Below are 27303 nucleotides of genomic sequence, written 5' to 3' on the forward strand. Positions count from 1 at the left end.
AGTGTCCTGTAGCCTCAGTAATGGTGAAAGGTCTTGGCCTGTCCTTGGATCCCACTTTGTGCCTGTTGTTGGACCTTTTTTCCCTCAGGCTCTTCTCCATTTTCATCCCTGCATTTCTTTCAGACAGGAAGAATTATGGGTTAGAGTTTTGACTGTGGGATATCAAACCTAGCCCTAAAACGATGTCCTGTCTTTCTGATGGAGGTGGGCTCAACAAGTTCCCTTTTCCCACTGTAGGGCATTTCATCTAGGGTCCCTCCTTCGAGTCCTGAGAGTCTCTCACCTCCCAGATCTCTGGTACATTCCGGAGGGTCCTCTCAACCTCCTTTCTCCCAACATGCCTATTTCTGTTCCTTCTGCTGGCCCTCAGGGCTTCAGTCCTTTACCCCCACTCAATACCAGATCATGTTCCCCTCTCCTCCTGTTCCCCTCCCCTTTCTTCCCCTGTCCCTCTCCCCACCCTTGTAGTTGCTTTCTTCTCCCTCCCAAGTTGCACTGAGGCATCCTCACTTGGGCCCTCCAGCCTGTTGACTTTGTGAGTTCTGTGGACTGTATCTTGGGTATTCTGTACTTTCTTTTCTTTTTTTGGTGAAAACATACCGTGCATGTCCTTTTGGGTCTGAGTTACTTCACTCATGGTGATATTTTCTAGTTCTATCCATTTGCCTGCAAAATGTATGTATTTGTTCTTAATAGTTGAGTAGTACTCCATTGTGTAAAATTGTACTACACAATTTCTGTATCCATTCCTCTGTTGTAGGACATTTAGTTTGTTTCCAGCTTCTGGCTATTACAAATAGGGCTGCTATGAACATAGTGGAATTGTGCCCCTGTGGCATAGTGGGGCACTTTTGGCTATATTCCCAAGAGTGGTATTGCTGGTTCTTTATGTAGGTCTATTTCCAGTTTTCTGAGGAACCTCCAAATTGATTTCCAGAGTGGCTGTACCAGTTTGTAATTCCACCAACAATGGAGGAGTGTTCTTTTCCACAGCCTGGACAACATGTGTTGTCACCTGAGTTTTTGATCTTAGCCATTCTGACTGGCGTAAGGTGGAATTTCAGAGTCATTTTGATTTGCATTTCTCTGATCACTAAGGACTTTGAACATTTCTGTAGGTGCTTTTCAGCCATTTGAGATTCCTTTGTTTTGAATTCTGTGTTTAGTTCTATATCCCATTTTTTTGATTGGGTTGTTTGGTTTTTTGGTGGTTAGCTTCTTAGTTCTTCATATACTTTGGATATTAGCCCTCTATTGGATGTGGGGTTAGTGAAGATTTTTTCCCCCAATCTGTAGAATGCCGATTTGTCTTATTGACTATGTCCTTTGACATACAGAAACTTTCCATATTTAAGAGGTCCCATTTATCAATTTTTGGGGGGTGCAGCAAACTTTATTGATGGTATTCAAGAGAATGGGGAGGCTCCCTAAGCCCCTCCTGTTATTATAGGGGTCTGGGATGGAAATTGTGAGGGAGATGCTCAGTGTTGGGGGACTGAGTTGGGATGGGGACTCCTCAGCAACTGAGGGCCTCTCTCTTGCTCTCAGTGTCCTTGCTGGACTGGGGTGGGTGGTCCAGGGTTTCTTACTCATTGGAGGACATATAGGCCATGAGGTCCACCACCCTGTTGCTATAGCCATATTCATTGTCATACCAGGAAATGAGCTTTACAGAGTTGTCATTGAAAGCATTACCAGCCCCAGCATCAAAGGTAGAAGAGTAGGAGTTGCTGTTGAAGTTGCAAGAGACAACTTGGTTCTCAGTGTAGCCCAGGATGCCCTTTAGTGGGCCCTCAGATACATGCTCCACCACATTCTTAATGTCATCATACTTGGCAGGTTTCTCCAGGTGGCATGTCAGATACACAATGATTCATTGGGGGTAGACACATGGAAGGCCAGGCCAGTGAGCTTCCCATTCAACTCTGAGATGACCTTGCTCACAGCCTTGGCAGCACTAGAGGATGCAGGGATGATGTTCTGGGCTGTCCCATGGCTATTACACCACAGCTTTCCAGAGGGGCCATCCATAGTCTTCTGAGTGGCAGTGATGGCATGGACTGTGGTCATGAGCCCTTCTACAGTGCCAGTGTATCACCTTGGCCAGGGGTGCTAAGCAGTTGGTGATGCAGCATGCATTGCTGAAAATCTTGAGCGAGTTGTCATATTTCTTGTGGTTCACAACTATCACAAACATGGGGGCATCAGCTGAAGGGGCAGAGATGATGACCCTTTGGGCTCCACCCTTCAAGTGAGCCCCAGTCTTCTCCATGGTGGTGAAGACGCCAGTAGACTCCATGACATACTCAGCACCAGCGTCACCCCATTTGATGTTAGCGGGATCTCGCTCCTGGAAGATGGTGATAGGCTTCCTATTGATGACAAACTTCCCATTCTCAGCCTTGACTATGCCATTGAATTTTCCATGGGTAGAGCCATACTGGGACATGTAGACCATGTAGTTGAGGTCAATGAAGGGGTCATTGATGGCAATAATCTCCACTTTGCCAGATGCAGAGAAGGCAGCCCTGGTAACCAGGTGCCCAATACGGCCAAATCCATTCACACCGAACTTTTCACCAACTTGTTTTTGGGACAAGGCTGGCACTGCATGAGAAGATGTGGCTATCTCTGGAACAGGGAGGAGCAGAGAGCCCAATTTTTCAATTCTTCATCTTAGAGCATGAGACATTGGAGTACTGTTTAGGAAATTTCTCCCTGTGCCAATGAGAAAGGCCATTTCCCACTTTCTCTTCTATTAGATTGAGTGTATCTGGTTTTATGTTGAGTTTCTTGATCCACTTGGACTTTAGCTTTGTTCATGTGATAAATATGGGTCTATTTTCATTTTTCTACATACAGACAGCCAGTTAGACCAGCACCATTTATTGAAAATGCCTTTTTCCCCATTGTTTATTTTTGGCTTCTTTGTCAAAGATCAAGTGTGCCTAAGTGTGTAGTTTTATTTCTGGGTCTTCAATTCTATCCATAGATTAACCTTTCTGTCTCTGTACCAATACCATGCAGTTTTGATCACTATTGGTCTGTAGTAGAGCTTGAGGTCAGGGATGGTGTTTCTCTGAGCTATTCTTTTAGTGTTAAGAACTGTTTTTACTATTCTGGGTTTTTTGCCTTTCCAGATGGATTTGAGAATAGCTCTTTCCATGTCTTTAAAGAATTGTGTTGGGATTTTGATGGGGATTGCCTTGCATCTGTAGATTGCCCTGGTAGGATGGCCATTTTTACTATGCTAATTCTGCCAAACCATGAGCATGGGAGATCTCTCCATTTTCTGAGATCTTCTTTGATTTCTTTCTTGAGAGACTTGAAGTTCTCATTTTCACTAAATTCTAGGAAGTCTTTAATTTCTTTCTTTATTTCATCCCTGACCAAATTATCATTGATTAGAGAGTTGTTCAGTTTTCATATGATGTGGGCTTTTTGTTGCTTTTGCTGTTATTGAATACCAGCGTTAGGCCATCCAATTATTTCAATTTTCTTGTTCTGTGACCAATTATATGGTCTATTTTGGAGTATGTACCATGAGGTACTCAAAAGAAGGTGTATTCTTTTGTTTTGGGGTGAAATGTTTTGTAGATAACTGTTAAATCCATTTGGTCAATAACCTCTATTAGTTTCACTGTGTCTCCATTTAGTTTCTGTTTCAATGACCTGTCCATTGGTGAGAGTGTTGGGGTGGGGTGTTGAAGTCTCCCACTATTATTGTGTGAGTTTCAATGTATGTTTTGGTCTTTAGTAAAGTTTCTTTTATGAATGTTGGTACCCTTGTATTTGGGACATAGATGTTCAGAATTTAGACATTCTCTTGGTGGATTTTCCCTTTGATAAATATGAAGTGTTCTTTCTCATCATGCTTGATAACTTTTGGTTGAAAGTCTATTTTATTGGATATTAGGATGGCAACTCCAGCTTGTTTCTTGGAAGCTTTTTCCATCCTTTTCCTCTGAGATAGTGTCTGTCTTCTTTATTGAGGTGTGTTTCTTGTATGCAGCAAAATGCTGAATCTTGTTTGCACATCCAATCTGTTAGCTTATGTCTTTTTACAGGTGAGTTGAATAAATTAATATTGTGAGATATTAAAGACAGATGACTGTTGGTTCCTGTTATATTTGTTTTTGTAGTTAGCTTTATGTGTTTGTGGTTCTCTCCTTTTGGCTTTGTTGTAAGATGCTTAAGATCTTGTTTTTTCTTTGGTGTATGTACCTTCCTTGTGCTGGAGTTTTCCTTTTAGGATCCTCTGTAGGGCTGTATTGGTAGATAGATACTGTTTGAATTTGATGTTGTTCTAGAATGTTTTGTTTTCTCCATCTATGTTGATTGAGAGTTTTGCTGGGTATAGTAGCCTGGGATGGCATTTGTGTTCTGTTAGAGTCTGAATGACCTCTGACCTGGGTTTTCATAGTCTCTATTGAGAAGTCTGGTTATAATTCTGATAGGTCTGCCTTTGTATGTTACTTGGCCATTTTCCCTTGCAGATTTTAATATTCTTTCTTGCTCTGTGCATTTGTGTTTTGATTATTATGTGATGAAAGGATTTTTCTTTTCTGGTCCCATTTGTTTTGTGTTATGTAGGCTTCTTGTACCTTTATGGCCATCTCTTTTATTAGGTTGGAAAATTTTCTTCTATGATTTTGTTGAAGACCTCTTCAGGTCCTTTGAGCTGGGAACCTTTTTTCTCCTTTATTCCAATTATTCTGAGATTTAGTTTTTTCATTGTGTTCTAAATTTCCTGGAGGTTTTGGGGTTTTTTTTATGTTTTGAATTTTGTTTGACTGTTGTGTCAATCTTTTCTACAGTATCTTCTACACCTGAGATTCTCTCTTCTATCTCTTGTATTCTGTTGATGATGATTACATCTGTAATTCCTGACCTCTTTCTTAGGTTTTCCATTTACAGGTTTGCCTCCATTTGTATTTTCTTTGTTGTTTCTCTTTTCACTTTTAGGTCTTGGACAGCTTTATACAATTCCTTTACCTGTTTATGTATTGCTGTGTATTCCTTTTAAGGGATTTAGTTGTTTCTCTTTAAGGGCTTCTACCAGTTTACCTGTGTTTTCCTGTATTTCTTTCAGTGAGTTATTTATATCCTCTTTAAAGGACTCTATTATCTTCATGAGATAGGATTTTAGATCAGCTTCCTGATTTTAGGTGTGTTGGTGTATTCAGGGCTTGCTGTGCTGGGAGAACTGGGTTCTGGTGATGCCCATGTTTGTTGGCTTCTGTTACTTATAGTCCTGCACTTGCCTCTTGCCATCTGGTTCTCCCTGTATTTGCAGGTCTGAGTGACTCTGTCTGGAGTTTGCCTCTTTTGTCCCTGGGTTGTAACAGGTCTCCTGATAGGCCTGTCGCCTTGGTTGTAGGAGACCTCCTGTGGGGCCTTCCAACTGAAAGGTATTCACAGGGACAGAGAAGCTGCTGATTTCTTGCCCTGGTTGCAGTAGATCTCCTGGAAGGCCTTCAGACTGTTGGGTCTTCAGAGGAACAGTCAAACTATTGTCTTATATGAAGCTGTTCTTGGAGGGGGGAGGTGTCAATGAACTATGGTTTCTGTTTTCTTGTGTGTAGCCACACTCTAGGGAGGCTTTAAGTGTTTTGGGTCAGTTGCCCTGCATGTCACAGAGCCCCTGGGAGGTCTTCAGACTGTGGTGTCAATTGCTCAGTTGCCCTGTATACAGAGGAACTCCAGGGATGCCTTTAAGTCTTGGTGTCCAGGGTACAACAGATCCCCTGAGATGCCTCAGGATGTGGTATCAAATGTTCTGAGTGCAGTGGTTCTCCTGGTATGCTTCAGGATATGATGTTAAATGTTCTGAGGGAAATGAATCCTCTGGAGTGCCTCAGGATATAGTGTCTTCTGGGAAAAGCAGACTAGCTAGCAGTCTGTCCCAGTAGAAAGGACCAGTCTGAAGGGGATTGGTATTTGGTGGGCAGAGGGTTGGGGAGGATGGTGGGTCCCTGAGTCCACTGGGCGCCCAGCAGCAGCTGTGGGACTTGAGGGTTTGGTGTTTCTTACCAAATGCTGAGTGCAGTGGATCCTCTGGTATGCCCCAGGATACAGCCTCTTCTGGGGGAGCAGACTAGCTAGCAGTCAAATGCTAAGTGCAGTGGTTCCTCTGGTATGCCTCAGGATATGGCTACCATCCTTAACAGCCAAGGGCATAAAAACTGAAGGCTTCCAGGAACTCCTATGGAGATTTCTTCTGGTTTCTTTGTGAAGGCAGTACTATATTTAAAGGATTAGAGATTTCCAGTTATAGTTATGAATATTCTAGGTGTGACAATTCTAGCCCTACTCCATAGGTAAATTGATTTTTTCAAAAACACAGATTATACATTTCCTCATTGTCTGAGTCCATAGTTTCTATTTTTCTTAAGTAAAAAAAATCCAATTGAGCCTTACTTCATATATTCAACAAATATCCATTGACCATTTATCATGACTAATCTGTAAAAGGTTTAAATACTTAGTAACAATCATAACAAAATCCAAATATTTTAAGCATGTGTGTTCTTGTTAGCACTGTGGTATTTACTCCTGTGAGGTATTCTGGAACAGGGAAAGACAATGTACTTTGGATTTCTGGAAATTTCTCACTTTTGGAAACTTTGATATGTGTGTGTGTGTATGTATATGTATATATTTTTTTTCTGGGTTTAGCTTAGTTCACCTAACGGAATGATCTAAGCTTATATCCATGTTGCTTGAATGACAAGATTTATTTTTTGCTGATGTAAGTTATTCCATTGTGTAAATATACCACATTTATTTTATGGAGTCATCAATCTAGGGATCCTGGATTGACTTACTTTGTCTATGATGAATAGTATTTCAATAAATATGGGTAAATTCCACATGATGTCATTTATTTGTAATGTAAATGAATATACAGAGTGAGAACAGTAGGTAGATGAAGGACATAAACTAGTTGCATCAAAAATACACAAAAATACCTTAGGCTGGGATACTTAATATAAAGATTCATCCTATACCAGACACAATAGCTAAGATAAAAATCTCAGGTGACAGCAGATGCTGGCAAGGATATGGAGAAAGAGAAACACTCCTCCATTGTTGGTGGGATTGCAAACTGGTACAAGCACTCTGGAAATCAGTCTGGAGGTTCTTCAGAAAATTTGACATTCCACTACCTAAGGACAGGTATACCACTCCTGGGCATATACCCAAAAGATGCTCCAACATACAACAAAGACACATGCTCCACTGTGTTCCTAGCAGCCTTATTTATGATAGTTAGAAGCTGGAAAGGACCCAGATGTCCTTCAATAGAGGAATAGATACAGAAAATTTGGTACATCTACACAATGGAGTACTACTCAGCTATCAAAAACATTGACTTCATGAAATTCATAGGCAAATGGATTGAACTAGAAAATGTCATCCTGAGTGAGGTAACCCAACCACAGAAAAACATACATGATATGCACTCACTGATAAGTAGATATTAGCCCCAGAGCTCCAATTACCCAAGATGCAATCCACAGACCACAGGAAGCTCCAGAAGAAGGATGACCAAAATGCAGATGCTTCACTCCTTCTTAAAAGGGGAAACAAAAATATTCATAGGAGGTTATATGGAGGCAAAGTTTGGAGCAGAGACTGAAGGAACAGCCATTCAGAGCCTGCCCCATATATGGCCCATATATATACAACCACCAAAACTAGATAAGATTAATGAAGCTAAGAAGTGCATGCTGATAGAAGCTGGATATAGCTGTCTCCTGAGAGGTAAAGCCAGAGCATGTCAAATACAGAGGTGAATGCTTGCAGCAAACCACTGAACTGAGAATGGGACCCCTGTTGGAGGAATTAGAGAAAGGATTGAAGGAGCTGAAGGGGCTTGCAACCCCATAAGAACAACAATGCCAACCAACCAAAGCTCCCAGGGACTAAACCACTACCCAAAGTCTATACATGGACTGACCCATGGCTTCAGCTGCATATGTAGCAGAGGATGGCCTTGTTGGTACCAAGGGAAGGAGAAGCCCTTGGTCCTGACAAGGGGGAAGGTCGGGGGTGGGGTAGATGGGGAGGGGAACACCCTTTTAGAAGATGGAGAGGGGGATGGGATAGGGGGCTTATGTCTGGGAAACCGGGAAAGAGAATAACATTTGAAATGTAAATAAAAAAATACCTACTAAAAGAAAAAAAAAAAGACTCATCTTATCTCTTTCCAAGTTAGAAACAAGGCAATTCCCATGTTCTAGTGTATCAAATGGCAGAGTTTTCTCATGTTTCCTTAATAATTATGTGCATAAACAGATACACACATTTTAATCTTTTACAAGTAAAATTTTAAAACTTGCTTTTCTCATATAAAATATATTAAATATATTTTAAATATATTTTACATAAAATGCAAAACAAAAACTAAGAAGAGGAACCACTCTTTGGCACTTACAGTGAAAAAAGTCTGAGATACATTTCAAAATGATGATTATCTGAGGGCAGGGAGATCTGCCTTAATGTGGATGGCACCATTCCCTTGGTACAGGGTTGAGGATTTGTGGATTTCCCCAGACTTACTTTAGCATGCCTGTTTTTGTTGTCCTTGTTTAGATCATGTTTAGATATTCTTGTTGGTGAAACTGGGGAGTTTTGTCTGAGCACCGGTTTTATTCTTCTAAGAGTGCCATTGCCATTGGCTCCTATTAAGAAATTACCTTTAGTATCTTTTGTTAAGTAGTTAAAACTTTAGGTGATAAAAATATAGTGCTCACTCGTACTATTATTTGGTAGTATATAACTTCATATTTCTACTGATTGGTTCTCTTCAATTCCCTTACCTCCTATGAGGTTCAGATCTTTCCCTGTTAATTTTGCCTTAGAATTTATATTTCTGAGCACAAACAGGGAACAAACCATATATTATCACTGCATGTTTTTCTCAGATAATGTGAGAGCTTCAGAATCTGTAACAATGAAGTAAGGTGGAGGTAAATTGCTATAATATATAAAAGGTTTTCAGATCCTAGCAATCTTCAGTAGTTTACTAACTTGGACCATACTCATGTCTAAATTATCTGCATATTATATTAGGAATACAAATTTGCTCCTCCCATATTAGGGGCAGTTTTTTTTTCTGGGTAAACTGAGCATGCTTTTCCATTATAGTTATTGTGGGTATTTAGGAATAGAAAGTTGTTTTCTCTGACAAGTACATGAGATCTATTCTATGTGTGTATGTATGTGTGTGTACATATGTTTATATGCATGTTTGTAGTACAAATACCTCTTACTCTGTTATTTCAGTGTGTGTGTGTGTGTGTGTGTGTGTGTGTTTGTATGTGTGTGTATGTAGGCCAGAGAAAAGCCTTATCTCAGCTGCTGTTCAATACTCTTTTTCAAATATGTTTCCTCATTGCTCTGTAGCAAAATCTTCTTGTCTCTGGACTACAAGCCTGGCTCACCACACCTGGCCATTTTTTTTTTCTTTTTTTTTTTTTTATTATTAACTTGAATATTTCTTATATACATTTCGGGTGTTATTCCCTTTCCCTGTTTCCCGTCAAAAATCCCCCCCCCCCCTCCCCTTCTTTATGGCTCTTCCCCTCCCCCCCCTCCCCCCAACAATCTAGTTCACTGGGGGTTCAGTCTTAGCAGGACCCAGGCCTTCCCTTCCACTGGTGCTCTTACTAGGATATTCATTGCTACCTATGAGGTCAGAGTCCAGGGTCAGTCCATGTATAGTCTTTAGGTAGTGGCTTAGTCCCTGGAAGCTCTGGTTGCTTGGCATTGTTGTACATATGGGGTCTCAGCCCTTCAAGCTCTTCCAGTTCTTTCTCTGATTCCTTCAACGGGGTCCTATTCTCAGTTCAGTGGTTTGCTGCTGACATTCGCCTCTGTATTTGCTGTATTCTGGGTGAGTCTCTCAGGAGCGATCTACACTTCTGCACTTCTTTGCTTCATCCATCTTGTCTAATTGGGTGGCTGTATATATATGGGCCACATGTGGGGCAGGCTCTGAATGGGTGTCCCTTCAGTCTCTGTTTTAATCTTTGCCTCTCTCTTCCCTGCCAAGGGTATTCTTGTTCCCCTTTTAAAGAAGGAGTGAAGCATTCACATTTTGATCATCCGTCTTGAGTTTCATTTGTTCTAGGCATCTAGGGTAATTCAGGCATTTGGGCTAATAGCCACTTATCAATGAGTGCATACCATGTATGTCTTTCTGTGATTGGGTTAGCTCACTCAGGATGATATTTTCCAGTTCCAACCATTTGCCTACGAATTTCATAAAGTCGTTGTTTTTTATAGCTGAGTAATATTCCATTGTGTAGATGTACCACATTTTCTGTATCCATTCCTCTGTTGAAGGGCATCTGGGTTCTTTCCAGCTTCTGGCTATTATAAATAAGGCTGCGATGAACATAGTGGAGCACGTGTCTTTTTTTATATGTTGGGGCATCTTTTGGGTATATGCCCAAGAGAGGTATAGCTGGATCCTCAGGCAGTTCAATGTCCAATTTTCTGAGGAACCTCAGACTGATTTCCAGAATGGTTGTACCAGTCTGCAATCCCACCAACAATGGAGGAGTGTTCCTCTTTTCCACATCCTCGCCAGCATTTGCTGTCACCTGAGTTTTTTGATCTTAGCCATTCTCACTGGTGTGAGGTGAAATCTCAGGGTTGTTTTTGATTTGCATTTCCTGATGACTAAAGATGTTGAACATTTCTTTAGGTGTTTCTCAGCCATTCGGCATTCCTCAGCTGTGAATTCTTTGTTTAGCTCTGAACCCCATTTTTAATAGGGTTATTTGTCTCCCCTGCGGTCTAACTTTTTTTGAGTTCTTTTGTATATTTTGGATATAAGGCCTCTATCTGTTGTAGGATTGGTAAAGATCTTTTTCCCAATCTGTTGGTTGCCGCTTTGTCCTAACCACAGTGTCCTTTGCCTTACAGAAGCTTTGCAGTTTTATGAGATCCCATTTGTTTCGATTCTTGATCTTAGAGCATAAGCCATTGGTGTTTTGTTCAGGAAATTTTTTCCAGTGCCCATGTGTTCCAGATGCTTCCCTAGTTTTTTTTCTTCTATTAGTTTGAGTGTGTCTGGTTTGATGTGGAGGTCCTTGATCCACTTGGACTTAAGCTTTGTACAGGGTGATAAGCATGGATCGATCTGCATTCTTCTACATGTTGACCTCCAGTTGAACCAGCACCATTTGCTGAAAATGCTATCTTTTTTTTCCATTGGATGGATTTGGCTCCTTTGTCAAAAAAATCAAGTGACCATAGGTGTGGGGGTTCATTTCTGGGTCTTCAATTCTGTTCCATTGGTCTATCTGTCTGTCTCTGTACCAATACCATGCAGTTTTTATCACTATTGCTCTGTAATACTGCTTGAGTTCAGGGATAGTGATTCCCCTGAAGTCCTTTTATTGATGAGGATAGTTTTAGCTATCCTGGGTCTTTTGTTATTCCAGATGAATTTGCAAATTGTTCTGTCTAACTCTTTGAAGAATTGGATTGGTATTTTGATGGGGATTGCATTGAATCTGTAGATCACTTTTGGTAAAATGGCCATTTTGACTATATTAATCCTGCCAATCCATGAGCATAGGAGATCTTTCCACCTTCTGAGGTCTTCTTCAATTTCTTTCTTCAGTGTCTTGAAGTTCTTATTGTACAGATCTTTACTTGCTTGGTTAAAGTCACACCGAGGTACTTTTTATATTATTTGGGTCTATTATGAAGGGTGTCGCTTCCTAATTTCTTTTCTCGGCTTGTTTCTCTTTTTGTGTAGAGGAAGGCTACTGATTTATTTGAGTTAATTTTATACCCAGCCACTTTGCTGAAGTTGTTTATCAGCTTTAGTAGTTCTCTGGTGGAACTTTTGGGATCACTTAAATAAACTATCATATCATCTGCAAATAGTGATATTTTGACTTCTTCTTTTCCGATCTGTATCCCCTTGACCTCCTTTTGTTGTCTGATTGCTCTGGCTAGAACTTCAAGGACTATATTGAATAAGTAGGGAGAGAGTGGGCAGCCTTGTCTAGTCCCTGATTTTAGTGGGATTGCTTCAAGTTTCTCTCCATTTAGTTTAATGTTAGCCACTGGTTTGCTGTATATGGCTTTTACTATGTTTAGGTATGGGCCTTGAATTCTATTCTTTCCAGGACTTTTATCATGAAGGGTGTTGAATTTTGTCAAATGCTTTCTCAGCATCTAATGAAATGATCATGTGGTTTTGTTCTTTCAGTTTGTTTATATAATGGATCACGTTGATGGTTTTCCATTATATTAAACCATCCCTGCATGCCTGGGATGAAACCTACTTGATCATGGTGGATGATTGTTTTGATGTGCTCTTGGACTTGGTTTGCCAGAATTTTACTGAGTATTTGTGCGTCGATATTCATAAGGGAAATTGGTCTGAAGTTCTCTTTCTTTGTTGGGTCTTTGTGTTGTTTAGGTATAAGAGTAATTGTGGCTTCTTAGAAGGAGTTCGGTAGTGCTCCATCTGTTTCAATTTTGTGGAATAGTTTGGATAATATTGGTATGAGGTCTTCTATGAAGGTCTGATAGAATTCTGCACTAAAGCCGTCTGGACCTGGGCTCTTTTTGGTTGGGAGACCTTTAATGACTGCTTCTATTTCCTTAGGAGGTATGGGGTTGTTTAACTGGTTTATCTGTTCCTGATTTAACTTCGGTACCTGGTATCTGTCTAGGAAATTGTCCATTTCCTGCAGATTTTCAAGTTTTGTTGAATATAGGCTTTTGTAGTAAGATCTGATGATTTTTTGAATGTCCTCTGAATCTGTAGTTATGTCTCCCTTTTCATTTCTGATTTTGTTAATTTGGACACACTCTCTGTGTCTTCTCGTTAGTCTGGCTAAGGGTTTATTTATCTTGTTGATTTTCTCAAAGAACCAACTTTTGGTTCTGTTGATTCTTTCTATGGTTCTTTTGTTTCTACTTGGTTGATTTCAGCTCTGAGTTTGATTATTTCCTGCCTTCTACTCCTCCTGGGTGTATTTGCTTCTTTTGTTCTAGAGCTTTTAGGTGTGCTGTCAAGCTGCTGACATATGCTCTTTCCTGTTTCTTTCTGCAGGCACTCAGCTTATGAGTTTTCCTCTTAGCACAGCTTTCATTCACTCTGAGGTAGTGTCTGTCTTTGTCTCTGAGGTGTGTTTCCTGTAGGCAGCAGAATGCAGGGTCCTCGTTGCGTATCCAGTTTGCTAATCTATGTCTTTTTATTGGGGAGTTGAGGCCATTGATGTTGAGAGATATTAAGGAATAGTGATTATTGCTTCCTGTTATATTCATATTTGGATGTGAGGTTGTGTTTGTGTGCTTTTCTTCTCTTTGTTTTGTTGCCAAGACGATTAGTTTCTTGCCTCTTCTTGGGTATAGCTTGCCTCCTTATGTTGGGCTTTACCATTTATTATCCTTTGTAGTGCTGGATTTGTAGAAAGATATTGTGTAAATTTGGTTTTGTCATGGAATATCTTGGTTTCTCCATCTATGTTAATTGAGAGTTTTGCAGGATATAGCAGTAGCCTGGGCTGGCATTTGTGTTCTCTTAGGGTCTGTATGACATCAGTCCAGGATCTTCTCACCTGGCCATTTTTTAAAACATTTTTCTAAAGCTCAAATTCAAGTTCTTCTTCTTGTAAGGTAAGTGCTTTAAAGGCTATGCTGTCTCCCCAGCACACGAGACTCTTAAGCTAGTTTTCATTGATTAAAGCCTAAGTCCCCACGAGTAAAACTGAAGTCACCACACACATACAAGTACATTAAGTACCATATAGAAAAGTATTGAGAAGATACAATGATAATTTACTTATTGACTGGTCTTACATTATTATACTTTAATAAAATGTGCAAAATTATGAAGTAGATTGTTTGGGAAGCACCATGAATTCATTTACCTGGAGGTTCGTAAACTCTGTACACTGGATCCTTCTTTGTCTTTTTTCTAAGTCTATGAGCATTCTGATATATCCTGCCACTAAAACAAAGAATTGGTGTTATATTCTCGTTGAGGTTGAAATACATTACCTTTATATTCCAACACTTTAGTATGGTTGCTGATGGGCGATCCACAACCAACAAGAGACTAAAAACAAACCTTCAAAAACGTATACATCATATCCATTGAGAATTACTTGTGTCTATGCTATTTACATCTTTTATTGCTATAGGACTGTGTCTGTTAGTTACTGAGATTGAACACTCCACTTGAAATCATACTTACTTAGTCCATTTGAGCTTCTATAACAACCATCACCACCAAGTCTGCCCCCTGCCCTTTTGCTTGTGAGAAAGAAACACTGTGGGACCTCTTTTTGTAGATACTTATTCCATTTACTGGTGCATTGTGCTACCCAATTCTTTGCTCCAAATTCTTTAAAAATAAGTTGCAATATGGAAAGGCTGAATGATTCTCTAAATTTACATTGTTCCTGTTTTTGGAAGGAAAAATTAATCTCTAAATTACTTCTCTCTTGTATTTTACTAAGTAATCAAGGGTAGCTACATTGTACCACACAACTGTTCCAAAAACCCTATTGGATTGGTTTAAAATCAGTCTTTTAATGGAACACTAGTACATAGAGAACATTCATGCAATGATTTCAGTAACATTTACTTCATTTCTAGATGAGACCTCATTAGGATGGCCCTTCCAATACTTAGACCTCTGTTCTTGTCGTGAACACTTAGGAAGAAGGCTGAGGTTTCTTTATCTCTATTCTCCTATGCTTTCTCCAGAATTAACCTTACCAATTTGTTCACAGCAATGTAGCTAGCACACACCTCCAAACTCTTCAAGCCTTTATTCATTACTCAGTTTCAAATTCTTTTGGCATTTTGGGGATTTGTGAATATTAGAAGCCTGCTATAGGTGCCAGTTTTTGTCTTAGTCTGTTGTGAAACCATAATAGCATAAACTAGGTGTCCTTTAATCATCAAATTTTATTTCTCATAGTTCTGGACTGTAGGAAGTTTATATCAAGGTAACAGGAAATTGGTGTCTGGAGAATAGTCAATTCTGTAGCCTTCTCTCTGTGTCTTCAAATTGTAGAAGGAGACATTCTTTTGTAAAGGTACTGTATTAGCTTCTTCTTGTTCCAATGTGAGAAAACACATGACAAAAGGAAGTTAATGTTTACTCTGAGTCACAGTTTGAGATTACACTGCTTTACAGTGAGGGAGTGATAACTGGAAAGTCCTGTTGAGGAAAGTAGGAGGAGTTCCATGTGCTTATGAGATTTTTAGCTTTGGTTTTATCCTGGCTGTTGACAGGTATCAAAGAAAGCTTCTGAAGACTAGCTATATTTTCTTGTTATATAAATTTCACAGACATAGCTGATTGGATTCTTAGAGACAAGGAGAGGGGGAGAGGTAGGGATAGACGTAAGGTGTTAGTGAGAAAGAGGAAGAGGGAAAAAGAAACTCAGAGGTAGAAGAGGGAGAGGATGAGAGGAGAGGTAGGGAAAGTCTCAGGGAACATATTATATAATAAAGCTTTTGCAACATGTATATCTTGTCATCTTTGCCATATTTATTTTTTACTAGAGACAAAACACAGGTATCACCCACTTGCCAAGGAGAGAAGATGACATATTCATGGAGGTCACTATGACTCTGTAACATACATCGTAATTAGACTGATAATGACAAGCTCAAGGGGATTCATGCTGTTCAAGGCAGATGCTGTGGAAGTATAGTGAGTGATTCCCTCACTCACACTCTTGCTCTCTCCTTTGGCTTTTTTCTCTGCTATGCCCACTCTCCATCCACTTTTCCCTGAAAGCCTCACAAATTTCTATATAAATAAAAATATTTTTAGAGCAGTGTTGGATGGTGTCACTTATTTTTGTGTCTGTTTGTGCCTCTAAGCCATTTCCTAAACCATTTACTAAGTATGTGGAGACTAGAATATTTGCCATAAACCTTGTGAAAAAATGTATACGGATCACTACTGTTCTCTTGAGAGAGGTTAAGCATGATCTAAAGGTCCAGGTTCTTTATAATGCTATATAATAAATGATCATTTGTCTGATCTATTCACTAATTATTTCTAGCATTAACTTTCCTCAAGTCCATCCGCATATAAACCAATTCTCTTGTTAGGAAAGCTCTTCACACAGTGTGTTCCTGGCCTGACAGCAACAATAACTAGCAGTTATGAGTCTATCACATGCCTGCTGTTCACCATATATCACACAATCTCCTGAAAGTTACCGATTTTCTTTTTTATAGATCAAGGAGACTCATGCTCAAAGAGGCAGTGTACCACGTCTCATGTCACACATCTTTACAGTGGCAGAACTAAGATTACATCTATCAGTCTGGCATGCTATTTGTAATACAAAAGATTACCTGTCAGTCCCTTGCATATGTATTACTTCATCCTGCCTTCTTTTGTTACTTTTTTAACATGTTTGTTCTCTTGTTTGGATTATGACTTCATTAAAGGTAATATCTATGCCTTATTATAACCTCTTTTCCTCTACCCTTTGGTACCAAGTAGTGTCTTGCATATGATGGGTCTTCAGTAATCCTTATAGCAAAGGAGTGAAACACATTATGACTTTCTTTATAGATACAAAGGCTATGTTCTCTATGATGTATCTGCATACTTTCCTTTGAGAATATTTACTGTAACATAGTCTGTACAGAGCATCGTCTCAGTACTGGTTTGTTTTTAGAGGTAGAGAATATGATCAACCTTGAGTTAAGTGTGTTAGCTTTGGTATTTAGTTGTATGATCTTAGCTGTTGTACACAACTTTCCTACAGCTACTATGTCTTTTCAAATCAGCTTTGTGAATAATTTAAAACACGGATTCATGGAAATTAAGTGCATCAGTCTACAATTGTTGGTTTCAGATACAGAATTATTAGCTGTACTACAATTCTGACATCTGTGTGTTTTAGAACACTAAAAGAGAATTGTGAATATTCATATTTGGTTTATAACCTGGGTTCTAAGACTTCTGGATATTTTATTTCCTCATAATAATAAAGGATAATTATTAGAATGTCAAAAGAAGTGACATAATTTGAAGCTCTCTCTATTTTATTAACAAGTGCTTTTAATAAAATAATTTTGGTGATAATTGGCAATATACATACTATGCATCTTATACAGTAATTTGTTTTATGCTCGCCTTGAAGATCTGAAGTCATTGTTTCACAGCACCATTGTTCCTGTTGAGCCCTACTTTACAATAACTAGACTGGACTCTACACTTTAGAACCTTCTATTTTAGAGCTACAGTTTGGCACTATATATTTTTGGAATTAAAAGAAAATACACTGAGTGTGAATAATCAATATAAATTATCATTTTATATTTAACCAAGCACTTAAATGTATGTTCAAATTTTGGTGAAATAAAATAAAAATTTTATTGAATTTTTAGAATGAAATAAAAATATTTAGTGTAAAGACTTTCAGCTACAATATTGTAATTGTTCTTTTCTTTTAATATTTATTAATTCATTTATTAATTTCTGAAATTGCTTTTCTTTTTTTATGCTTTCAGGCCACTGTTTTACTTTTTGCTTCAATTTGCTTTCATAAATGACATGAGATTTACCTCTTTTCTTTTTATTAATTTACTTATTTACATCCCTATTGCAGCTTCCTCAATCTTCTCTTCATCATTCTCTCTCTCCTCCCCTCCCTTGTTTCTCAGTGAAGGGGCGACTCCCATTGATATCAATCCACCTTGGCCTATTCAGTTGGAATAGACTAGGTGCATCCTCTTTTATCGAGGCTAGACAAGGCAGCTCAGTTAGGGAAAAGGGATCCAAAGGCAGGCAATAGAATCAGGGACAAACCCTGTTTCTGCTGTTAGGGGTCTCACATGAAGATCAAGCTACACATCTGTTATATTCTGTGTAGGGGGCATAGGTCTGTCCCATGCATGTTTTCTCCTTGGTGGTTCAGTTTCTGTGAGCTCCTATGGGCCCAGTTAGTTGTTTCTGTAAGTTTTCTTGTGGTAGCCTTGACCCCATCTGGCTCCTTCAATCCTTCTTCCCCCTCTTTCACAAGATTCCTCAATCTCTGTCTGATGTTTGGCTGTGGATCTCTACATCTGTTTCCATCAGCTGTTGGGTGAAGCCTTTCAGATGAGTTATGCTAGGTTCCTGACTGCAAGTATAGCAGAATATCATTTACAGTGTCAGGGGTAGGCCCTCTCTTATGGCATAGGTCTCAAGCTGTGCTAGCTATTGCTTGGCCATTCCCTCAATTTCTGCTCCCACTTTATCTGCATATCTTGTAGGCAGGAAAAATTGTGGATCAAAGGTTTTGTGGCTGGATTGATGTCCCAATCCCTCCACTGGAAGTCTTGCCCAGTTACAGAACATAGTTGTTACAGTTTCCATATCTCCTATTGCTAGGAGTCTTAGGGTCACCCTCATAGGTGCCTTGGAGTTTCCATTGTCCAAGGTTTCTAGCTCATCCCATAGATCGCCCCCCTCCCCGATTCTAGTTATTTCTCTCAGTTCTCTCTCCCTCCATTATCCCCACACTTGATCTCTCCTGTTCACCTCACTGTGTTCCAATCTAGTTCCTTCTCTCCATCCACAGCCCCTCTCCATGTCTATTTTACTTCCCCTTTCAGTGAGATTCAAGCATTCTTCCATAGGCCTCCGTGTTACTTAGCTTCTTTGGGTCTGTGAATTATAGAATGATTATCATGTACTTAGTGGCTAATATCCACCTATAAGTGAGTATATATCATATTTGTCTTTCTGGGTCTGGGTTTCCTCATGTAGGATGATCTTTCCTAGTTCCATACATTTTCCTGGAAATTTCATGATGTCATTTAAGAAAAAAAAATCAGTAAGATTCCACTGTATAAATGTACCACAGTTTCTTTATCCATTCTTTGATTGAAGGATTGATCTAGATTGTTCCTAATTTCTGGCTATTATGAATAAAGCTACTATGTGCAAGTGTCTTAGTGGTATGGTGCAGCATCTTTTAAGTATATGCCCAGAAGTGGTATAGCTGGGTCTATTAGGTCTAACTATTCCCAATTTTCTGAGAAGGACCAAATTTATTTCCTAAGTGGTTGTACAAATTTGCACTCCCAAATGGAGGAGTGTTTCACTCATTCTACATCCTATTCAGCATGAGCTGTCGCTTGTGCTTTTCATCTTAGCCATCTGACTGGGTGAAAAAAAATGAATCTTATAGTTGTTTTGATTTGGATTTTCCTGATGACTGAGTATGTTGAACATTTCCTTAGGTGCTTCCTAATCATTAGAGATTCCTCAGTGGAGAATTCTCTGTTTAGCCCTGTGCTCCATTTTTTAGTTGGGTTATTTGGGTTTTTGTTGTCTAACTTTTTGAGTTCTTTATATATATTGGATATTATCCCTCTGTCAGATGTAGGGTGGGTGAAGGACCTTTTCCCAATCTGTAGCCTGTCCTATTGATAGTGTCTTTTGTGTTACAGAAGATTTCAGTTTCATAAAATTCCATTTATCAATTGTTGATCCTAGAACTTGTGCCACTTGTTTTGTTCAGGAAGCTGTCTCTTGTACCAATGTGTTCAAGGAATCACCACTTTCTCTTCTACGTATTTAGTGTATCCAGTTTTATGTTGAGGTATTTGATCCACATGGACTACGAGTGATAAATATGGATCTATTTGCATATTCTACATGCAGACATCCATTTAGACCATCACCATTTGTTTAAGATGCTTTCTTTTTTCCATTGTATGTTTTTGACTACTTTGTCAATAAGTGTATGAATTTATGTCTGGGTTTTGATCTTATTCCATTTTCAACCTGTCCAAGACCATGCAGTTTTTATTAATATTGATCTGTAGTATAGTTTGAGATCGGGGATGGTGATACCTCCAGAACTTCTTTATTGTTCAGGATTGTTATACCAACCCTGTTTTTTGTTTCCATATGAAGTTGAGTATTGTTATTGTTTTTTCAAGGTTTGTAAATAATTGTGTTGGAGTTTGGATGGTAATTGCATTAAATCATTGAGTAAAGAGTTGTTCATTTCCATGAGTATGTAGGGTTTTGGGTTTTCCCTTCTTTTGATTTTGCTGGTATGAGATTATTTGTTTTCTGAGTTTTCTTGGGTTTAGTTAATTTCCCTGTGTTGGAGTTTTCCTTTTAGTGTCTTCTATGGTTTTGTTGGAAATATTTTTTGGGCCTTGGACTTGGGAATCTCTCTTTTCTTTTTCTATTATATTGATCTCGTAGTGTCTCAGATTTCCTGGATATTTTGTATCAAGAACTTTTTCAATTTAACCTTTTCTTTAACGGATGTATCAATTTCTTCTACTGTATCTTCTATACCTGAGATTCTCTTTTCCACTCTTATATTCTACTGATGATGCTCTAGGTCCTCTTGTTTACTTCGGTTTTCTAACTCCCTCAGTGTTTTCTTTATTACTTTTATTTTCATTTTTCAGGTCTTGAACAGTTTTACTCATTTTTTTTACTTGGGTTTCTTGTAATTCTTTAAGGCCTCTTTAAAGAAATTTCCTCTTTAAAGGCTTCTATGATCTTCATAAAATTGGATTTAAGGTCATTTTCAGGTGCTTTAGTTGTGTTAGGACACCCAGGGCTTTGCTTCAGTAGGCTAGCTTGACTCTGTTGTTGCAGTATTGTCTTGATTCTTGTCAGTTGCGTTTTTACACTGGCCTTTAGCCAATTGGTTGTCCCTGGTACCTGCAGTCCTATTGGAATGTTGGCAGAGTTTTGGGCCAGAAATTGGAAAGCAGGGTGAGTGAAGTAGTTTATGGATGTTGAGTGTGCTTTAGGGGGACTTTGTAGGCAGGGGTCTGGGGAGAGGGGTTGTACCTGCTTGTTGCTGATGCTTGCAGGCCTCCAGGAAAGTAGGCAGATATGTGGGCTGAAAAAATTATCTTGTTATTTTGATATAAGAACTTCTTCAGATGTTTAAAAAATATCAATATTGAATTACCAGTCTCAATTTTTAAAAGGAAGTCATCATAGCTTCCATAGAAAGAACTTAATTGTTAGAAATGTCAATCAGTAGAAGAATAGATATTTCATACAAAAACATTTGCAATAAACTTATATTCTTCAGCAGTTTGTGGCATGATAAAAATAACATATTTTATCTAATAAAATAAACTTGTAAGCTGAAGATTTTAAATTGTACTAAAGATATGTACAATTAAAGAAATATAAAGGGCCTACTAGAATAATTCAGATTTTTTAATAGTCAATAATTTATCAAACATCATATTATTAAAATAATAACTACTACTCTAGTTTCCTGTACTCTTTAAACAATATATCAATGTACTATTTTAATGCTTATTTCTTAAGAACAGTTCATTGAAGCAGTTTTCCTTATCCTTCTTTCTAAAGAAGAATAAAATAATATTTTACTTCAAAGCATAATTTTTTTTTTTTATTAACTTGAGTATTTCTTATGTACATTTCGAGTGTTATTCCTTTCCTGGTTTCCGGGCAAACATCCCCCCCTAATCCTCCCCCCTCCCTTTCTTTATGGGTGTTCCTCCCATCCTCCCCCCATTGCCGCCCCCAACAATCTAGTTCACTGGGGGTTCAGTCTTAGCAGGACCCAGGGCTTCCCTTCCACTGGTGCTCTTACTAGGATATTCATTGCTACCTATGAGGTCAGAGTCCAGGGTCAGTCCATGTATAGTCTTTAGGTAGTGGCTTAGTCCCTGGAAGCTCTTGGTTGTCAAAGCATAATTTAAATACAACCAATTTTTGTCTATTTACTTTTTTATTTTGGTCACCAATAATTTCCAATTTTTACTAAATTCTTATGTAATTTTGCTATTTTAAAAACATTTTATTGACCCATAGCCAAACATTAGATGGAGGATGGGACCTTCCAGACTCCATCTGTGCCAGAGCCCTTGGTCACAAAACCTGCCAGAGAGAGCTGGTCTGCAAGAAGCAGTCTCTCTCGTAAGCCCACAGCCCACAGATAGCCCACATGTTCTCTCCACTGATGATCCAAAGAGAGACCCGCTATGAGTGCACAGGACTCAGGAACCAGAGGGCAGCCTGGGATGGAAACCATCTGGTCTCCATCTACACCTAGAGCTGAGTCTGTCCCACAACTCTCAGACCCAAAACCTGCCAGCAGAGAGCTGGTCACCAGGAGCCTTCTCACTCCTAAGATCATAGGTTCACAGGCCCACAGAAGGGACAAGCTCCAGTCAGAAACAGCAAGACCAACTAACATCAGAGATAACCAGATGGCAAGAGGCAAGCACAAGAACCTGAGCAACAGAAACCAAGACTACTTGTCATCATCATCAATTCTCCCACCACAGCAAATACTGGATATTCTAACACACCAGAAAAGCAAGATTTGGATTTAAAAACACAGCTCATGATGATGATAGAGGACTTTAAGAAGGACATAAAAAACTCCCTTAAAGAAATATAGGTGAACACAGGTAAATAAGTAGAAGCCCTTAAGGAGGAAAGAGGAAAATCCCTTAAAGAATTGCAGGATTCCCCCAGTGTAGGGGAATGTCAGGGTGGGGAGGTAGGAAGGAGGGGTGGTTTGGGAAGGGGAACACCCTTATAGAAGGGGGATGGGGTTGGGATAGAGGGCTTATGGATGGAAAGCCAGGAAAGAGAATAACATTTGAAATGCAAACAAAAAAATATCCAAAAAAAGACCCCTTCCAAAAAATTTTCAGGAAAAACCAACCAACCAACCAACCAACCAACCAACCAACCAACCAACCAACCAACAAACATGTGAAGGAATTGAACAACACCATCCAGAATCTAAAACTGGAAATAGAAACAATAAAGAAAGCGCAAAGGGAGACAACCCTGGAGATAGAAAACCTAGGAAAGAGATCAGGAGTCATAGATTCAAGCATCACCAACAGAATACAAGAGATTGAAGAGAGAATCTCAGAAGATACCATAGAAAACATTGACACAATAGTCGAAGAAAATGCAAAAAAGCAAAAAGCTCCTAACTCAAAACATCCAGTAAATCCAGTAAATCCAGGACACAATGAGAAGATAAAACATAAGAATAAAAGATATAGAAGAGAATGAAGATTCTGAACTTAAAGAACCAGTAAATATCTTCAAATTATAGAAGAAAACTTCTCTAACCATGAACATACAAGAAGTCTACAGAACTCCAAACAGATTGGACCAGAAAAGAAATTCCTCCCCTTACTTAATAGTCAAAGCACCAAATATACAAAACAAAGAAAGAATATTAAAAGCAATAAGGGATAAAGGTCACTTAACATATAAAGGCAGATCAATGAGAATTACACCAGACTTCTCAACAGAGACTGTGAAAGCTAGAAGATCCTTGGCAGATGTCATACAGACACTAAGAGAACACAAATGCCAGCCCAGGCTACTATATCCAGCAAAACTCTCAATTACCATAGATGGAGAAACCAAGATATTCCATGACAAAACCAGATTTACACAATATCTTTCCACAAATCCAGCCCTACAAAAGATAATAGAGGGAAAACTCCAACACAAGGAGGGAAACTACACCCTAGAAAAAGCAAGAAAGTAATCTCCCTGCAACAAACCCAAAAGAAGATACCCACACAAACATATTTCCACCTCTAACAACAAAAATAACAGAAGTCATTCACTATTCCTTAATATCTCTTAACATCAATGGACTCAATTCCCCAATAAAAAGACATAGATTAACAGACTGGATATGTAAACAGGACCAAACATACAGGAAACACAATTTAACAAAGACAGACACTATTTAAGAGTAAAAGGCTAGGGAAAATTTTCCAAGCAAAGGGTCCTAAGAAACACTCTGTAATAGCCATTTTAATATCAAATAAAATCAACTTTCCACCAAAAGTTATCAGAAAAGATAAGGAAGGACACTTCATATTCATCAAAGGAAAAATCCACCAAGATGAACTCTCAATTTTGAACATCTGTGCTCGAAATCCCAGGGCACCCATATTCATAAAAAAAACTTTACTAAAGCTCAAAGCATACATTGGACCACATACAATAATAGTAGGAGATTTCAGCACACTACTCTGTTCAATGGATAGATTATGGAAAGAGAAACTAAACAGAGATACATTGAAACTAACAGAAGTTATGAAACAAATGGATTTAACAGGTGTCTATAGAACATTTCATCCTAAAATAAAAGAGTATACCTTCTTCTCAGCACCTCATGGTACGTTCTGTAAAATTTACCATATAATTGATAAAAAAGCAGGCCTCAATAGATACAAGGAGATTGAAATAATTCCATGTATCCTATCAGATCATCATGGACTGAAGACTGCTGGTCTTCAATAACAACAAAAATCAAAAGAAAGATAAAATCAAAAAATTGATAAACTCTTAACCAGACTAACCAGAGGGCAGAGAGTCAGTATTCAAATTAACAAAATCAGAAATGAAAAGGGAGACATAACAGAAACTGAGGAAATTAAAAAAAAATTATCAGATCTTACTGCAAAAACCAATACTCAACAAATTTGGAAAATCTGGATAAAATGGATAATTTTTTAGGCAATTACCAGGCACCAAAGTTAAATCAGGATCAGATAAACCATCTAAACAGTCCTAAAATCCCTAAAGAAAGAGGAGCAGTCATTAAGTCTCCCAACCAAAAAATGCCTAGGACCTGACGGGTTTAGTGCAGAATTCTATCTGACCTTCAAAGAAGCCCTAATAACAATACTCTTCAAACTATTAGACAAAGTAGAAAAAGAAGGAACACTACCCAATTCATTCTTTGAAGCTACAGTTATGCTTATACCTAAAGCACACAAGGACCCAACAAAGAAAGACAACTTCCCTTATGAATATTGATGCCAAAATACTCAATAAGATTCTCATGAACCAAATCCAAGAACACATCAAAATGATCATTTACCATGATTAAGTAGCCTTTATCCCAGGGATGCAAGGATAGTTCAGCACATGAATATCCATTAACGTAATCCATTATATAAGCAAACTCAAGAGAAAAAACCTACATGATTATTTCATTAGATGCAGAGAAAGCATTTGACAAAATTCTACACAACTTCATGATAAAAGTCTCAGAAAGATCAGGAGTTCAAGGCCCATACCTAGACATAGTAAAAGCAATGTATAGCAAACCAGTAGCCAATATCAAACTAAATGGAGAGAAACTTGAAGCAATCCCACTAAAACAGGGATTAGACAAGGCTGCACTCTGTCCCTACCTATTTAATATAGTACTCCAAGTCCTTCCCAGAGTGATTAGAGAAAAAAAAAAGTAAAATGGATAGAAATTGGTAAGCAAGAAGTCAAAACATTACTATTTGCTGATGATATGATAATATTCTTAAGTGACCCCAAAAGTTCCACCAGAGAACTCCTACATCTGATAACTTCAGCAAAGTGGCTGGATATAATATTAACTCAAACAAATCAATTGCCTTCTCAAAGAATAAACAGGCTGAGAAAGAAATAAGGGAAATGACACCCTTTACAAAAACTACAAATAATATAAAATGCCTTGCTGTGACTCTAACCAAACAAGTGAAAGACCTGTATGACAAGAAATTCAAGTTTCTGAAGAAAGAAATCGAAGATCTCAGAAGATGGAAAGATCTTCCATGCTCATGGATTGGCAGGATTAATATATATAAAATGGCCATTCTGCTGAAGGCAATCTACAGATTCAAAGCAATCACCATATAAATACCAACTCAATTTTTTATAGAATTAGAAAAAGCAATTTGCAAATTGACTTGGAAAAGCAAAAATCCCAGGTTAGCTAAAACTATTCTCAACAATAAAAGAACTTCTGGTGGAATCACCATCCCTGACCTAAAGCTGTATTACAGAGCAATAGTATTAAAAATGTATGATATTGGTATAGATACAGATAGGTAGATCAATGAAATAGAATTGAAGACCCAAAAATGAACCCACACACCTATGGTCACTTGTTCTTTGACAAAGGAGCTAAAACTTTCCAGTGGAAAAAAGACAGCATTTTCAATAAGTGGTGCTGGTTCAACTGAAGGTCAGGATGTAGATGAATGCAAATTGATTCATACTTTATCACCTTGTACAAGGCTCAAAGAATCAAGGACCTCCACATAAAATCAGATAGAAGAGAAAGTGGGGGAAGAGCCTCAAACACCTAGGCACAGGGGAAAATCTCCTGAACAGAACACCAATGGCTTATGCTCTAAGATCAAGAATCGACAAATGGGACCTAATAAAATTGCAAAGCTTTTGTAAGGCAAAGGACACTGTCAGTAGGACAAAACATCTACCAAGAGATTTAGAAAAGGTCTTTTCCAATCTTGCATCTGATAGAGGGCTAATATCCAGTATATACAGACAACTCAAGAAGTTATTCTCCAGAGATCCAAATAACCCTATAAAAATGGGGTACAGATTTAAACAAAGAATTCTCAGCTGAGAAATATCAAATGACTGAGAAGTACCTAACGAAATGTTCAAAGTCCTTAGTCATCAGGGAAATGCAAATTAAAACAACCCCGAGATTTCACCTCACAACAGTCAGAATGGCTAAAATCATACTCAGGTGACAACAGATGCTGGCAAGGATGTAAAGAAAGAGGAACACTCCTTTATTGCTGGTGGAATTGCAAGCTGATACAACCACTCAGGAAATCAGTCTGGTGGTTTCTCAGAAAATTTGACATAGTACCTCAGATATGAGGGCCCACCTATATCGCTCCTGGGAATACCTTCAAATGATGTTCCATCCTACAAGAAGGACACTTGCTCCACTATGTTCATAGCAGCCTTATTTATAATAGTCAGAAGCTTGAAAGAACTCAGATGTCCTTCAACAAGAGGAATGGATACAGAAAATGTGGTACATTTGCAGGATGGAGTACTCCTCAGCTATTAAAAACAATGACTCCATGAAATTCTTAGGCAAATGAATGGAATTAGAAAATATCATCCTGAATGAGGTCACAAAATACTACATATGGTATGCACTCACTGCTAAGTGTCTATTAGCCCCAAAGCTTGGAATACCTAAGAAAAAATTCACAGATCATATGAAGCCCAAGGAGGACCAAAATGTGGATGCTTCATTTCTTCTTAGAAGGGGGAATGAAAAACTCATGGGAGGAAATATGTGGACAAAAAGTAGAGCAGGGTCTGAAGAAAAGGTTATCCAGAGACTGTTCCACATCGGAACATCCCATATGCAGCCACCAAAACCAGTCACTATTGCTGATGCCAAGAAGTGCTTGTTGACAGAAGCCAGATACGGTGTCTCCTGAGAGGCTTTGCCAGATCCCTACTGATACAGATGAGGA

The 27303-nt window shown here is 38.6% G+C and overlaps 1 protein-coding gene and 1 pseudogene across 1 annotated transcript in view; one reads left to right on the top strand and one right to left on the bottom strand.

Annotated features, from left to right (window-relative positions):
• The window catches only part of Agbl4 (ATP/GTP binding protein like 4), a 1249712-nt gene that overhangs the window by 108591 nt on the left and 1113818 nt on the right, over positions 1-27303 (top strand). The window lies entirely within an intron of this gene.
• The window catches only part of LOC116885371, a 52229-nt pseudogene continuing 26511 nt past the window's right edge, over positions 1586-27303 (bottom strand).

The sequence above is a fragment of the Rattus rattus genome, chromosome 1, assembly GCF_011064425.1.
Source record: "Rattus rattus isolate New Zealand chromosome 1, Rrattus_CSIRO_v1, whole genome shotgun sequence".
Lineage (NCBI taxonomy): Eukaryota > Metazoa > Chordata > Mammalia > Rodentia > Muridae > Rattus > Rattus rattus.